This window comes from Capricornis sumatraensis, chromosome 20, assembly GCF_032405125.1.
Source record: "Capricornis sumatraensis isolate serow.1 chromosome 20, serow.2, whole genome shotgun sequence".
NCBI lineage: Eukaryota > Metazoa > Chordata > Mammalia > Artiodactyla > Bovidae > Capricornis > Capricornis sumatraensis.
In genome coordinates this window covers 15560454-15574051 of record NC_091088.1, presented here as the reverse complement: position 1 = coordinate 15574051, position 13598 = coordinate 15560454, and the positions used below count along the sequence as shown (strand labels likewise).

General features: G+C 42.0%; 1 protein-coding gene across 1 annotated transcript in view; it reads right to left on the bottom strand.

Moving 5' to 3' along the window:
* Positions 1 to 13598, bottom strand: part of CDH13 (cadherin 13) — a 1023138-nt gene that overhangs the window by 398114 nt on the left and 611426 nt on the right. The gene's annotated exons all lie outside the window — the stretch shown is intronic.

The window sequence follows — 13598 nt, the reverse complement described above, 5'->3', positions numbered from 1 at the left end:
GTCCTTATCAGAAGTGTGTGGTACAAAAGCCTGTCATAAAAGTTCAATGCATTTTCCACTGCTGATGAGCTATTCTTTAAAGAGTGCTTTAAAATAAAGCCACAGTCATCAAGACAGTATGGTACTGGCACAAAGACAGAAATATAGATCAATGGAACAAAATAGAAAGCCCAGAGATAAATCCACACACATATGGACACCTTATCTTTGACAGAGGAGGCAAGAATATACAATGGAGTAAAGACAATCTCTTTAACAAGTGGTGCTGGGAAAACTGGTCAACCACTTGTAACAGAATGAAACTAGATCACTTTCTAACACCGCACACGAAAATAAACTCAAAATGGATTAAAGATCTAAATGTAAGACCAGCAACTATAAAACTCCTAGAGGAGAATATAGGCAAAACACTCTCCGACATAAATCACAGCAGGATCCTCTATGATCCACCTCCCAGAATTCTGGAAATAAAAGCAAAAATAAACAAATGGGATCTAATTAAAATTAAAAGCTTCTGTACAACAAAGGAAAATATAAGCAAGGTGAAAAGACAGCCTTCGGAATGGGAGAAAATAATAGCAAATGGAGCAACTGACAAACAACTAATCTCAAAAATATACAAGCAACTCCTGCAGCTCAATTCCAGAAAAATAAACGACCCAATCAAAAATGGGCCAAAGAACTAAATAGACATTTCTCCAAAGAAGACATACGGATGGCTAACAAACACATGAAAAGATGCTCAACATCACTCATTATTAGAGAAATGCAAATCAAAACCACAATGAGGTACCACTTCACACCAGTCAGAATGGCTGCGATCCAAAAATCTGCAAGCAATAAATGCTGGAGAGGGTGTGGAGAAAAGGGAACCCTCCTACACTGTTGGTGGGAAAGCAAACTAGTACAGCCACTTTGGAGAACAGTGTGGAGATTCCTTAAAAAATTGCAAATAGAACTACCTTATGACCCAGCAATCCCACTGCTGGGCATACACACCGAGGAAACCAGAATTGAAAGAGACACATGTACCCCAATGTTCATCGCTGCACTGTTTATAATAGCCAGGACATGGAAACAACCTAGATGTCCATCAGCAGATGAATGGATAAGAAAGCTGTGGTACATATACACAATGGAGTATTACTCAGCCATTAAAAAGAATTCATTTGAATCAGTTCTGATGAGATGGATGAAACTGGAGCCTATTATACAGAGAGAAGTAAGCCAGAAAGAAAAACACCAATACAGTATACTAACACATATATATGGAATTTAGAAAGATGGCAATGACGACCCTGTATGTAAGACAGCAAAAGAGACACAGATGTGTATAACGGACTTTTGGACTCAGAAGGAGAGGGAGAGGGTGGGATGATTTGGGAGAATGGCATTGAAACATGTATACTATCATGTAAGAATCGAATCGCCAGTCTATGTCCGATGCAGGATATAGCATGCTTGGGGCTGGTGCACGGGGATGACCCAGAGAGATGTTATGGGGAGGGAGGTGGGAGGGGGGGTTCATGTTTGGGAACGCATGTACACCCGTGGTGGATTCATGTCAATGTATGGCAAAACCAACACAGTATTGTAAAGTAAAATAAAGTAAAAATTAAAAAAAAAACAACTTTTCTCATTGAATTGACTTGGTTGATAACCTTGTTAAAAAATGAGTTGGTTCTATATGTATGAATCTATTACTGAACTGTCTATTTTGTTTCATTGATCTATTTGTCTGATGTCAATACTACCTTGTTTTGATTATAGTGGCTTTTTAGTGAGTCTTTAATTCAGGTAGTGTAAATATTTCAACTTAAAAAAAAATAGAATAGAATATTGCACAGTAATTACCGTTGTGGTGCCATCTGAAGCAATGTTCATTGTTGCTGTGTGTTGTGTTGTGTTACCAACTACCTGCTTGGTAATTTCGGTCCAAGGGGCGTGTTTAATTATAGATTCAATCGTTTATTCAATACCAAAAACCACGCATCAAGGATTGGGACCTAATTACCCAACATGAATTGTAAAAGTGTTTTCCAAAAGCAAACTCATTTGTTTTGTTAAAAAAATTACTCAATTCTTATTAATGTGTTATTCCATGTAAGTATAAATAAAGAAAAAAGAATCAGTATACAATCAAGTTAAACTAATATAACTGTTCAAGCTTTTATAATACTGATCTTCTGAATATGCCCTGAGGGAATTTACAGAAATGCAGTACTAACTGACAGCGGTTTTTTTTTTTTTTTTTCCCTAATGAGCATCCAAATGATTTCAATTCAAATATTCATAATCATGTTTTATCATCCAAAAGAAATTGTCAGGTTGGTGAGGATATTTGATAGGCTTTACTCAGGAGAGCTCTTGATTTTTGTATCGGGCAGATTTGTTCAAAACAGAAATAGAGGTGGCAAGATACAGATAGAGTTGAACTTGGTGTCATTGTGGCTGAGAGCTGCTCACTTTAATGACAGATGCCAAGCAATTGTAGGGGGTTGAGGGGGGGAAGCGGGGAGACGGAGGGTTCTTGGACAGCAGGAATAACAGACAGACATTGGCTCTAAGAAAGCTCCATGTGAGAAGGACCCCATGATAGAGGACAGGTAATTTTAGAGTGGGGTAAAATCAGAACAAAACCAGTGCCGTAATGTTAATGAAGCTACTTCTAAGAGCATCATTGGGTGGAAGAGAAAATACCACTGTTGTGATTATGACTGTACTATTTTAATTGGGATTTACTGATGCTTGCATTCACGCTTCAGTTAACAGCTACTGAGTTGTTAAAGCCTAAACAGAGACTCCCTGCATTGATCTTCTATCTAGTTACCACCTGTCACTTCTTAAATTTGTACTTTCTGAACTAAATGTAAACAAAGGTGGTGACATAAGCCAGCAGTGAAAAATACCTGGAGGACATTTTAAGTTAACTCTGTTATATAGATGAATTCAATCACTTATATCCACTGAGAGCAAGTATGATTAAAAGGGATATAATAAATTTGTATATTAAAAAATAACTGTGGGGAACTTTGATCTGGTCAAGGTGCCATTAGCTACATGGAAAACAATCACAGAAAACACTTTTTGAATATACATGGGCACCACATGTATTGAGGGGCAATGTGGGGCATTTTTCTGAGTAAATCAGGCAAAAGTTGCATTTTGCATAAATTTAGGTCAAAATAAGTTGGAGTTTAATTTTTTTACCCTTGTTTCCTATGCCATAACCTCCATGGGTTTTGAGTTATGAGTAGTCAGGGCTAGTTTTATTTTTAGTTACATCAAATAATGTGAGGCCACCAGAAAAACTTTCTTTGCCCCTATGGAAATAAACCTACTAGGCTCAGACAGTAAAGAATTCGTCTGCAATGCAGGAGACCTAGGTTCGATCCCTGGGTAGGGAAGATCCCCTGAAGGAGGGCATGGCAACCCACTCCAGTATTCTTGCCTGGAGAATCCCCATGGACAGAGAAGCCTGGTGGGCTATAGTCCATGGGGTTGCAAAGAGTTGGACATGACTGAAGTGCTGAGCAAAAGATCTACTGAAAGTCTACCTTGAACTGTCTTTCCATTGGGTTAACAAAGCAGTCTTTGAAAACAGAAATGAATATCTGGGTCCAACACTTGAGTGGGACTCCAGCATCTGCATTCTGAACAAGCATACCACATGTGCACTCCCAGCTGATGAATTCGCAGACACCAAAACAGTGAGATTAATATTGATATGGTTTCTAGCAGTGGAGGCCAATAGGGTCCAAGGTTGGGTTATGTACTGTTCATTGTCTGACAACCAAATTAATGCACATTCATATGCAGACAGAGAGACTTACTGGCCCTGGCCTCTGGCAGAAATTTGTCTTGTTGTTTCTTGCAGATGGGGGAGCAGGCACCAGCTCATGACAGGTTTCACTCTTGTTTCACTGAAGACTCACTGGAATGTAGGAGTTACATACTTTTCTCTTTCAAAAGGACAAGGCATGGTGGTGTTCCACCCTGTGAAGGAGCTGTATCTAGCAGGCAGAATTACTGTGAACCCAGGTAGGCTGCTTTTTCTCTTGCAATACAATTGACATCTCCGTTATGCAAATCTGTGTGGATGTTCAATCGGATGCAAATGCCATTGTGTTCTCAGCCCAATATCCTTTAATGTTTTAGACCGCTGGTTTCATCAACAGCATTAATTTCCATTCAGACCTTGCATTTCGAGTGATTGCATGGCAGCTGTTCTTTTTGCAGAGAAATGGAGATGCATCCACTTCAGTTTTATGAAAGGAAAAATAATTCATTTGGGGGTATGCCATATTTGTCGAAGACTCTTTGGGAAAAGGTTAAGTAATCAGTTTCCACACACACACAGTCCTGGATGCACAAGTTCTTGGTAACACTCTGCTTGGGAAATGTCACCTTCAAGAAGCCTGTGTGCACAGCTGGCTGTGTGGACCCCTTCAGCTGGGGATGGGGCAGCTTCCACGCAGCTAAGGGAGCTGCCTTCTGCTCATCCCAGAGCATGTGCACTTGCTTTTACTTCCTCCCTGCCTTTTTTTCCCTTGTTAATAAACATTTCTAAAGCAATTGACTTTAGACCCAATTCTCTTCCCTCCTCCTCCACCTACTGTGGACCTTGGGCAAATTATTTAACTTGTCTGCTCATCCATTAATAAGAGGTTTCATATCTTACAGTTGTTAGGAATAAAAAGGAGCTGGTGCAATGCTCAATTCCTAGCACAGTGTCAGGGGCAGCCCTCAGTGATGGGGACAAACCGGTAGGTAGCGGTCAGGGCTGGATATGGCTGAGGGGAGTGCAGAAGCTGGTTTTCATGACAATGGAAAGGAGGTACCAAAAAACTCAGCCATCAAGACAAACAATATTTTAGTGTCATATTTTGCAAGTTCAAAATGAATCAGAAACCCATGATGAACAAATCCTCAAAATTTTAAGACAGGATCTGTCATGGTGCTAAGGTGAACCATATCAGAGCCTGAGGCTAAAAGGAAAAACCAGTTATACTGATGCTGTCATTATGTAAAATTCTGATCTTTTGTTCATTACAGATTTTCTGCATTCATTTGATCTGTTTTTACTTAAATTTTTGATACTTTATTCATCATGAATTTTGCATTAATTTTGAGGCTTTAAACTGTTGCATTAAAATGTTACTTCTCTTGATGACTGAGAACGTCGGCTTCAAGATGAGTATCTCAGTGGTCTCATTCATCTCACTTTAATCTGGGTTCCTCTGGTAGTCATCATGTCCCTTGAGAAATCTCTGATTTCACCCCACCAGTTTTGGGTCCTTCTCAGTGCTGGGCTTCCCGAGTGCGCCACTGGTTTTGGCTGAATGAGCATGACCTCTAAGGTAATCTGTGGGTTTGCAGGCACTAATGGCTTTTTACACATGTACCTTAGCCTCCCAGAATAAGCACTCTGTCTCATGTGGGTGATCTTAAATTGGAAGAAAAACACCTCCAAGATGAAGGAAAGAAGGGGTATCCTCAGGGGTAACCATTCATAGTTTTAGAGATGGTAACATGCACAAGAGGGTGGACATGCCGTGGGAACTGAACATCCAGCCTACTGGTGTGAGTCTACCCACAAGCAAAGGACATGTTTTAAAATCTGACAATATAAACCTGCAAGGCTGCCTGTATCTGAAGGTGGCACTGTTTTTTAAATATATATATATATATATATATCTGCACAGAGACAACATGCGGAATGGCAGAAGCCCTGAAGACAGGACTCTTTGGGTTCACCACAAATATGGAAAAGGTCTTTGTCAAAGAAATAACAGCTGTAGTACAGTAAGTAACTGACAGCACATCAGGAAGGTCCCCTGGGGCTGACAGGGGAAGAACGGAGGCTCACCCAGGTCCTGGACTGAGGGGAAACTGCTAGAAGTGTCTCGGTGAGTGGTCACCTGGAACACTGGGAATGGGGGAGAGGTAGGGAAGAAGGTGCTCGGACAGACTTGCCAGGCAAATGGATTCAGACTCAAGGCAGGGTGAAGGCTGGGTTGGAGAGGTCTTCTGCAACAACTCTTGGCTCCCTTGAAGCCCAGGACAGAAAGGAGGGGAAGGGAGCCCCCCACCCCAGCCTTCCCACTCTTCTTGGTTGGCCTCTTTGATCACCCTCTCTTCCCAGAGTTCTCTGATGCCTGGCAGCAAGGAATGGTATTAATATTTTTCAATAGTTCATTGGATATTTTAATGCAAATCTGGCCATTAAATTTGGCAACAGACCCAGGACATATTCTAAAATCCAGTTCCTTCAGTTATTTTCTGAGGCACTAAGGTAGAACCCTATCCCCAAATGAATCACAGGAAGTCAGTTCAGTTATGCCCCTGAAGGGCCACTTGAGTCTCTCAAACAACCACATAATTACTTTCTCAAGACTGCACCTCTAATGGAGAGAGGTAATTAAAGCACGGATGAGAAAGTGACCAGGATCAGTAGGAGCACAGAGAAAACCATGTAATGACATTTTTTCCACGAGACCTTGTTTTCATTTTGTGTAGGACATTAATATAGAATTTCTTCTCTTTCTGAGAGAGAGAAGCTGTAGATAGATCACATGAATATCCTGGTCCCCCAGACAAAATGTACTTCCTCTAAAGGTTAAGGAGCCATTCCAAAGTCATATAAAAACCAAAGGAGGGGGAGATCACTTGTGAGAATAACTGGAGGTAAAAAGAAGGCCTCCGAGCTGGGAGCTAACATTTGTGCAGAAAGGATGTGTGGGGAAGCTGGTAAGATCTTTTATAATTAAAATGCTATCACGAAACAGCTGCAACCAGCTCAACAGAACTTATCTGGTTTCCTCACTTTATCACCAAAATCATTTCCCTACCAAACTCTGGTCTTTGATTTTTTCAGCTTAGTCTGAAAAAGGTTTTAAAAAGGCATGTAAATTTTATACTATGTAACCATGTATTATACTATAGTACTTTACGTTAGCTTAATCATACACTAATTATTTTTATCTATTATCTATTAAGTATACTATCTATTATGTTAATCATACTCATTACAGTTTTATACTGTTATGTGATATGTTACATACTTAAAAATTTTGTCATTTTCCAGGACTAAATTTACCAGAGATGTTCCCAGCCTGGAACATGGCTGGGTCAGGAAATGTTAGCTCCCACCTCTTTACACTGAAAAGTTCTCTTCCAATTCTCTTCAGAGTGGCCTGCGTTCTTTACCCTTAATCCTAGTTTTACGTCCTATAGGCCATAATGTTTCCTAGTGTTCATGGCGTGTCTGCTGGTATGATAAATATACTCATGCGGATGGTCATATTTTGCTCTTACCTGTGAGGCAGGCAATGGCGTTCTATTCCTTTGCCCAGATGCGGAGACTAGCTCTAAGAGGCGACTTGCCCAGAGTCAAATAGCTAGTGACTCCAGCACCATCCAGAACCACCCCCACCTTTTGACTGCCTAAATCTCCTCCCTGCTAGGTGACCTCTTTGTTCAAGATTGAAAATCCCAAATGAGAAGCCAACAGTGAGGGTTTTACAGAGATCACAGAACTGTAAGGAATCTGATTCAGCCACACAATGAACAACAACTCCATGATTGACTGTAAAGCCTCACTCTGCCAGTGTCAGCTGAGTTGGCTGATAAGGCTATCTCTATGAAGATGAGCATTTGATAACCTAGGGATGACAGGGACTTGGTTTCAGATCCCATCCCAGGGAGCATGAGCATGGTGACCGGTCCTAAGCTTGGGTAAAGACATGTGTCTCTCCTTACTCACTTACATTCAGTTATCCAATAGTTTGTGAGCTCTTACTGTTTGTCATGTGCTGAAACAGACATCAGTTCAGTTCAGTTCAGTCCCTCAGTCATGTCTGACTCTTTGCGACCCCATGAATCGCAGCACGCCAGGCCTCCCTGTCCATCACCAACTCCCGGAGTTCACACAGACTCACGTCCATCGAGTCAGTGATGCCATCCAGCCATCTCATCCTCTGTCGTCCCCTTCTCCTCCTACCCCCAATCCCTCCCAGCATCAGAGTCTTTTCCAATGAGTCAACTCTTCACATGAGGTGGCCAAAGTACTGGAGTTTCAATAATTCATTATTAGAGAAATGCAAATCAAAACCACAATGAGGTACCATATCACGCCAGTCAGAATGGCTGCTATCCAAAAGTCTACAAACAATAAATGCTGGAGAGGGTGTGGAGAAAAGGGAACCCTCTTACACAGTTGGTGGGAATGCAAACTAGTACAGCCACTATGGAGAACAGTGTGAAGATTCCTTAAAAAACTGGAAATAGAACTGCCATATGACCCAGCAATCCCACTGCTGGGCATACACACCGAGGAAACCAGAATTGAAAGAGACACCTGTACCCCAGTGTTCATTGCAGCACTGCTTATAATAGCCAGGACATGGAAGCAACCTAGATGTCCATAGGCAGGTGAATGGATAAGAAAGCTGTGGTACATATATGCAATGAAATATTACTCAGCCATTAAAAAGAACACATTTGAATCAGTTCTAATGAGGTGGATGAAACTGGAGCCTATCATACAGAGTGAAGTAAGTCAGAAAGAAAAACACCAATACAGTATACTAATGCATATATATATGGAATTTAGAAAGATGGTACCAATAACCCTATATGTGAGACAGCAAGAGACACAGATATATGGAACAGTGTTTTGGACTCCGTGGGAGAAGGCGAGGGTGGGATGATCTGAGAGAATAGCATTGAAACATGTATATTATCATATGTGAAACAGATCGCCAGTCCAGGTTTGATGTGTGAGACAGGGTGCTCAGGGCTGGTGCACTGGGATGACCCAGAGGCATGGGATGGGGAAGGAGGTGGGAGGGGGGTTCAGGATGGGGAACACATGTACACCCATGGCTGATTCATGTCAATGTATGGCAAAAATCACTACAATATTGTAAAGTAATTAGCCTCCTTTAAAGTAATTAAAATGAAAATAAAAATCTGCAAAAAAAAAAAAATATATATATATATATAAAAGCACTGGGCTGCACAAGCAGAGGTTTAGATCCCACTTGTCTAGGATGGAGTCTAGGCATTGCTGTTGTCCAGTAGCTCAGCAAATGATCCAAATGTGCAATTGGTGTGAAGGACCCCTGACGAAGGCTGAATGAATGAGGGCCTTAGGGAAGGGACTAACATTTATGGAACAGCCTCACTATGTGGTGGGAACTTCGCTGCTTCTGAAAATACAACAGCTCACTCAATCTTCTCAACAATCCTATTATGAATAAAGAGTGAAGAACTTGAATTCACTGGGAGCTTACCATAGCTGCAACTGTGCTAGGAGCATTAATTATCTCATTTATCTGAATGCCAAGTTTATGAGGTTTCATGTTGGTCTGTCACCACTGAGGCCACAGACAGGATGAAAATGAGCTTTGATGAAAATCTATCCATCAGCAGCCCTGACTGAAAGACAAATAAGGCAGTGAGAAGCTCCTGTAATTCTCTGGATTGGCTGGAAGGAAAGACTTACTCTCTCAGGGCACTAGGGTAATAATATTTCTCTGCAAAATGTTCTTCCATGTTACTTGTCATTTTCTTATTGATTTACAGGAGCTCTTTTTATATTAAGGAGAGTAGCTATCTGTTATATAACATTGCAAAATTTCCCTGTCATCTTCTCATTTGTCTTGTAACCTTATGGTCTCCCAAATAGACACGAGTTTTAGTTGCTTTTATATTTTCTTTTATAGTTTCTGGGGTTGGAGCCTTGCTTAGAGAGGCCTTTTTTAATCCAAAATTATATTTTTAGCATCTCCTATATTATCTTTTGGTATATTCTACAGTTTGCATTTCATCTTTAGACCTTATATCCATCTAAAATTGCATGTTGCTATATGTCCTAAAGTAGGAAGCTGTTATTTTTCCTAGATATACAGACAATTGTCCCAATCCATGTATTTGAATAGCCAGCTCCTTCCAGGGTAATTTAGATCCATTATTAAGAACAGGTAAATTGCCCCTGACCTTTAAGGTGAGATTTAATACCAGTTTTCAGCAATGATCTCCAGAATGTGGGAGCTCTGTGTGGTTTTTGAATCATGTTTATGTTCTCCCTAACCCCTGGCATTTTCAGTTCAGCTATTGTGCTGTGGTTTTCCCCTAATAGAATTTTAAAACAATTATTTTGTATGTGCATCCAGGAGCCCTGTGGCACTGGGAATATTTTAAATTCAAACTCAAGAGTGGAAGGGAGGCATGTAAATCCCTCTAACAAATCCTCAGGGATGGCGTCTTTACTTTCTCTTCTGCCTCAGATCTATAAAAATATGTGGCTTACAACGACTTAATTAGAATAAATCTGGCCCTGACATTAGACCCGTTTGTATCTATTATATAGAATTCTTACTTTTGGACTCTCAGAGAACTTAAAGCAATTTTCTGTGACTAAATATTCAATTCAAATCTAACGATGTGAAGAAAAAAAAATGCTAAAATTAGATGAACCTGCACAAAAGTAGTCAGAACCTGAATTCAGAATGAGTTGATTCATTCTGCCAAGAAGAGCATCCATTACAATAAAAAATACAAATAAAAAGGACTTTACCATACTATGAGCCAGACAGAGCGCCGTGGGCATTCTGTTAGTACATTTATGTCTAGTCTTCACAGTGGCCTGGCATGCTGGCTGTTATTCTAAGACTGATGAAGAAACGGGAGCTCTACACCTCATCCATGCCCCTCTCCTGGCAAGGTAGGGTCAGGTCTCAATCTCGGTCTCAGTCTCCCACACATGGTTATCGGTGCAGAAAAAGATGTCCTCAAGGAGCTTCCTCAGGCCTCTAAAGTGTTGTCCTACACCTGCACTCCTGTCTTCTCTGCTTGCATATGAAAGACAACCCTGGAAAATGCCACATGCACCGGCTTTGCTAAGATCCAGGTGTAGAGCCTTTGGTGGACGGAGCTTCCTACTTCCTCCTCCAGAGCCTGTTTCTGCGCCTCCCTTCCCACACTGCCATGCCAAGAATATTTACCCCATGGAAACTGGCAAATGCTACAGTTCAGGGCTTTGTTTTCTACTGGCTCTGAGCCAATTATTCAATACAGTCCATGCACGGGACAGACTGCTCTGAATGGAAGGTCCATTTCACATCCAGCAGGCAGCAGGCACTATGGGTTCAGAAATGACATATAACCAGAGACTTTAATTGCTCACCCCTGAGTTCTCACTGACACCAGTGAGGAAAATAGCACCCCTTCCCTGTGAGCCCTGCCTGCTTGCTTCACTGGTTCAGCCATCCTGCCCAGTTATTTCAACATATCAAGACAATAAAACACAGCTCTTCATCAGAGAAAAGAGAGGAAGATGGGACGAGGATTAATTGCAGTGTTGTCTTGTTTACCCTGAAGAGGAACTGTGTGCTCACCATCTGAATTCAATTAATCTGATCAGACAGGAAATTAGCAGCCAAAATTGCCTTTCTATTAAGCGGACATGACCCAACAACATTTGGAGAGAAAGTATGACGGCCACCCTAATTTCTCAAGTGTCATCTAATCAAAAGAAAAAAATGAAAAAAGAATGTCAATATTATCTCAAGCTCCAGGGGGATCAGCTCTCTCCTTTCCCAGCTCCATAGGGCCTTGAATATTTTAAATGTTGTATGGGGAAACCTGTTTATTCAAACACTTATTGGGGGCCTACTATGTGCCGGGTGCTATTTAGGGAACGGGGACGTAGCAGGAGTTTATACACTAGCGGGTAGTGACAAGCAAGTTCTCCGGATAAAGGCAGGGGATGCTGGATGAGGTGGGGGAGGCTGGGGGAGGGTGAAGGGTAGAAACTGGACTCAAGGAGAGCACACGATTGAGCTCACCTGAACAGAACAAATGTGTGCAGAGGCTGCCAAAGATGTCCTCAAACTCTCATCCAATTCGGATACAGCCTGGGAGCTTTCTTACACTTTGCAGCCCACACTTCAGGAGTTTCCAATTAATAAATCCTGGGTGAAGCCCAGAATCTGCATATTTAACAAAACACTCCTTGACCACAGGTTGTTTGGGAACCTTAGCTTCAGGAGCGGGACATCCTTTGAATAAATTTACATAATAATTAACTTTTTTTTTTTTTGGACTTTTTTTTTTTTGGGTGCATTCACAAATCAGTCTATTTGCTGGGAGGGGGATTTCTCTGGGAGAAAAGACAGATTCCATTTCTTAAAGGAGTACATGCTTAGAGGGGTTTATAGAAATTAAATAGCCACACAAACATAAGTTTAAATGCGGTAGGGGCTTTAAGGAGAAGCAGAATAAGGGACTGGAACCTGTAGCAGTGTCCTGAGCAGGCGATCAGTCAGGAATCACTTCCTTTAGGCTGGGAGTCAAAATGATAAGTGGGAGGAAGAACATTCTAGAAAGAGAAAAAGCCACATACCAAGGGCCTGAGATAAATGAGAGGTCTTTAACACCTCTTTTCACCAGTATGAACTTTCCCGAACATTCTCTCCACCTCCAACCAGAAACGAAGCCAGCCCTTCCCTTGAGGCCACCTCTCTGCCCAAAGCCCTGCCCAGCAGCACTGGTTGTCACTGAGGCTTCTGGGCAGGACTGGGCTGGTTGGGCCTCTCCTTGAGAAGCTCTGTGGTACTGGCTACACAGAGGGGGTGGCCTGGAGGAAGCCTCAAGGGTGTAGACTGGCCTTCACAGACTGTCCTTCTGGATTAACCTAGCGAAAAGAGGGCCTCACTCCAGGTAAAGGGTTCAGAGGGAGATTAGAAGACGTGAGCAGTGTGGGTGAAGGAGAGTTACACGGCTCAAAACAGCCTGGAGCTAAAACCCCCTCCAGGTCCTCCCCACCATTCTATGCAGAACAGAGAACTCTACCACCCGAAGGAAAAATGGACATTAAGGCTGATTATGCCCAGCTGCCAGCCGGTCCAGCCTCTGGCCGGTCTCCAGAATTCCTTGTCCTGGGGGTTGAAGAGATAACTACTCCGAACAACCTTGGAGAAGAACAGGCCCCCTTAAGACAGTAGATTTCCACATACATGCCTATATATACTTACTCTTTTCTTGGGTTAGTGCAGCAGCTCACTAATCTGACTGCTGCCCTTTCTCGCCTCATTAAAGGCGATCTGTTCCTGTAAAGTGCCGGTCTCGTTCTTTTTCTGAACCTCGCCTTCTCTAACTCCCTTACCCTACGGCGGTCAGGGGTGACAGTCATACCTCAACACACAGCAGCCTACAGGTCAATGCTTAAGATCCTTGACGTCTAGACATGGGATTAAGCTCCAGGTTCTGTACCAACTGTTCAACAAAGGGCAGTTTTTGTCACCCCTCTACAACTCTGTGTTCTCATTTGTTCAACTTGGAGATAACTAACTCTGCCTCAGGGGATCATTGTGAAAAGGAAGTGCTCCTCCCAGGGAGACCACAAGAGACCAACAAACAGCAGATGAACTGGAAACCATAGCCTTAAGACAGTCTTCACTTTTACACAGCCCTTTGTTGCTGCTTTCAGATAGGCCACCGTGTAGGCTTCTTAAGAACTGAAATTGTTTTACAGCCATTAGCTCAGTTGAAAAAGTGATGCACACCATAACCAGGATGAAGAATGTGCAACC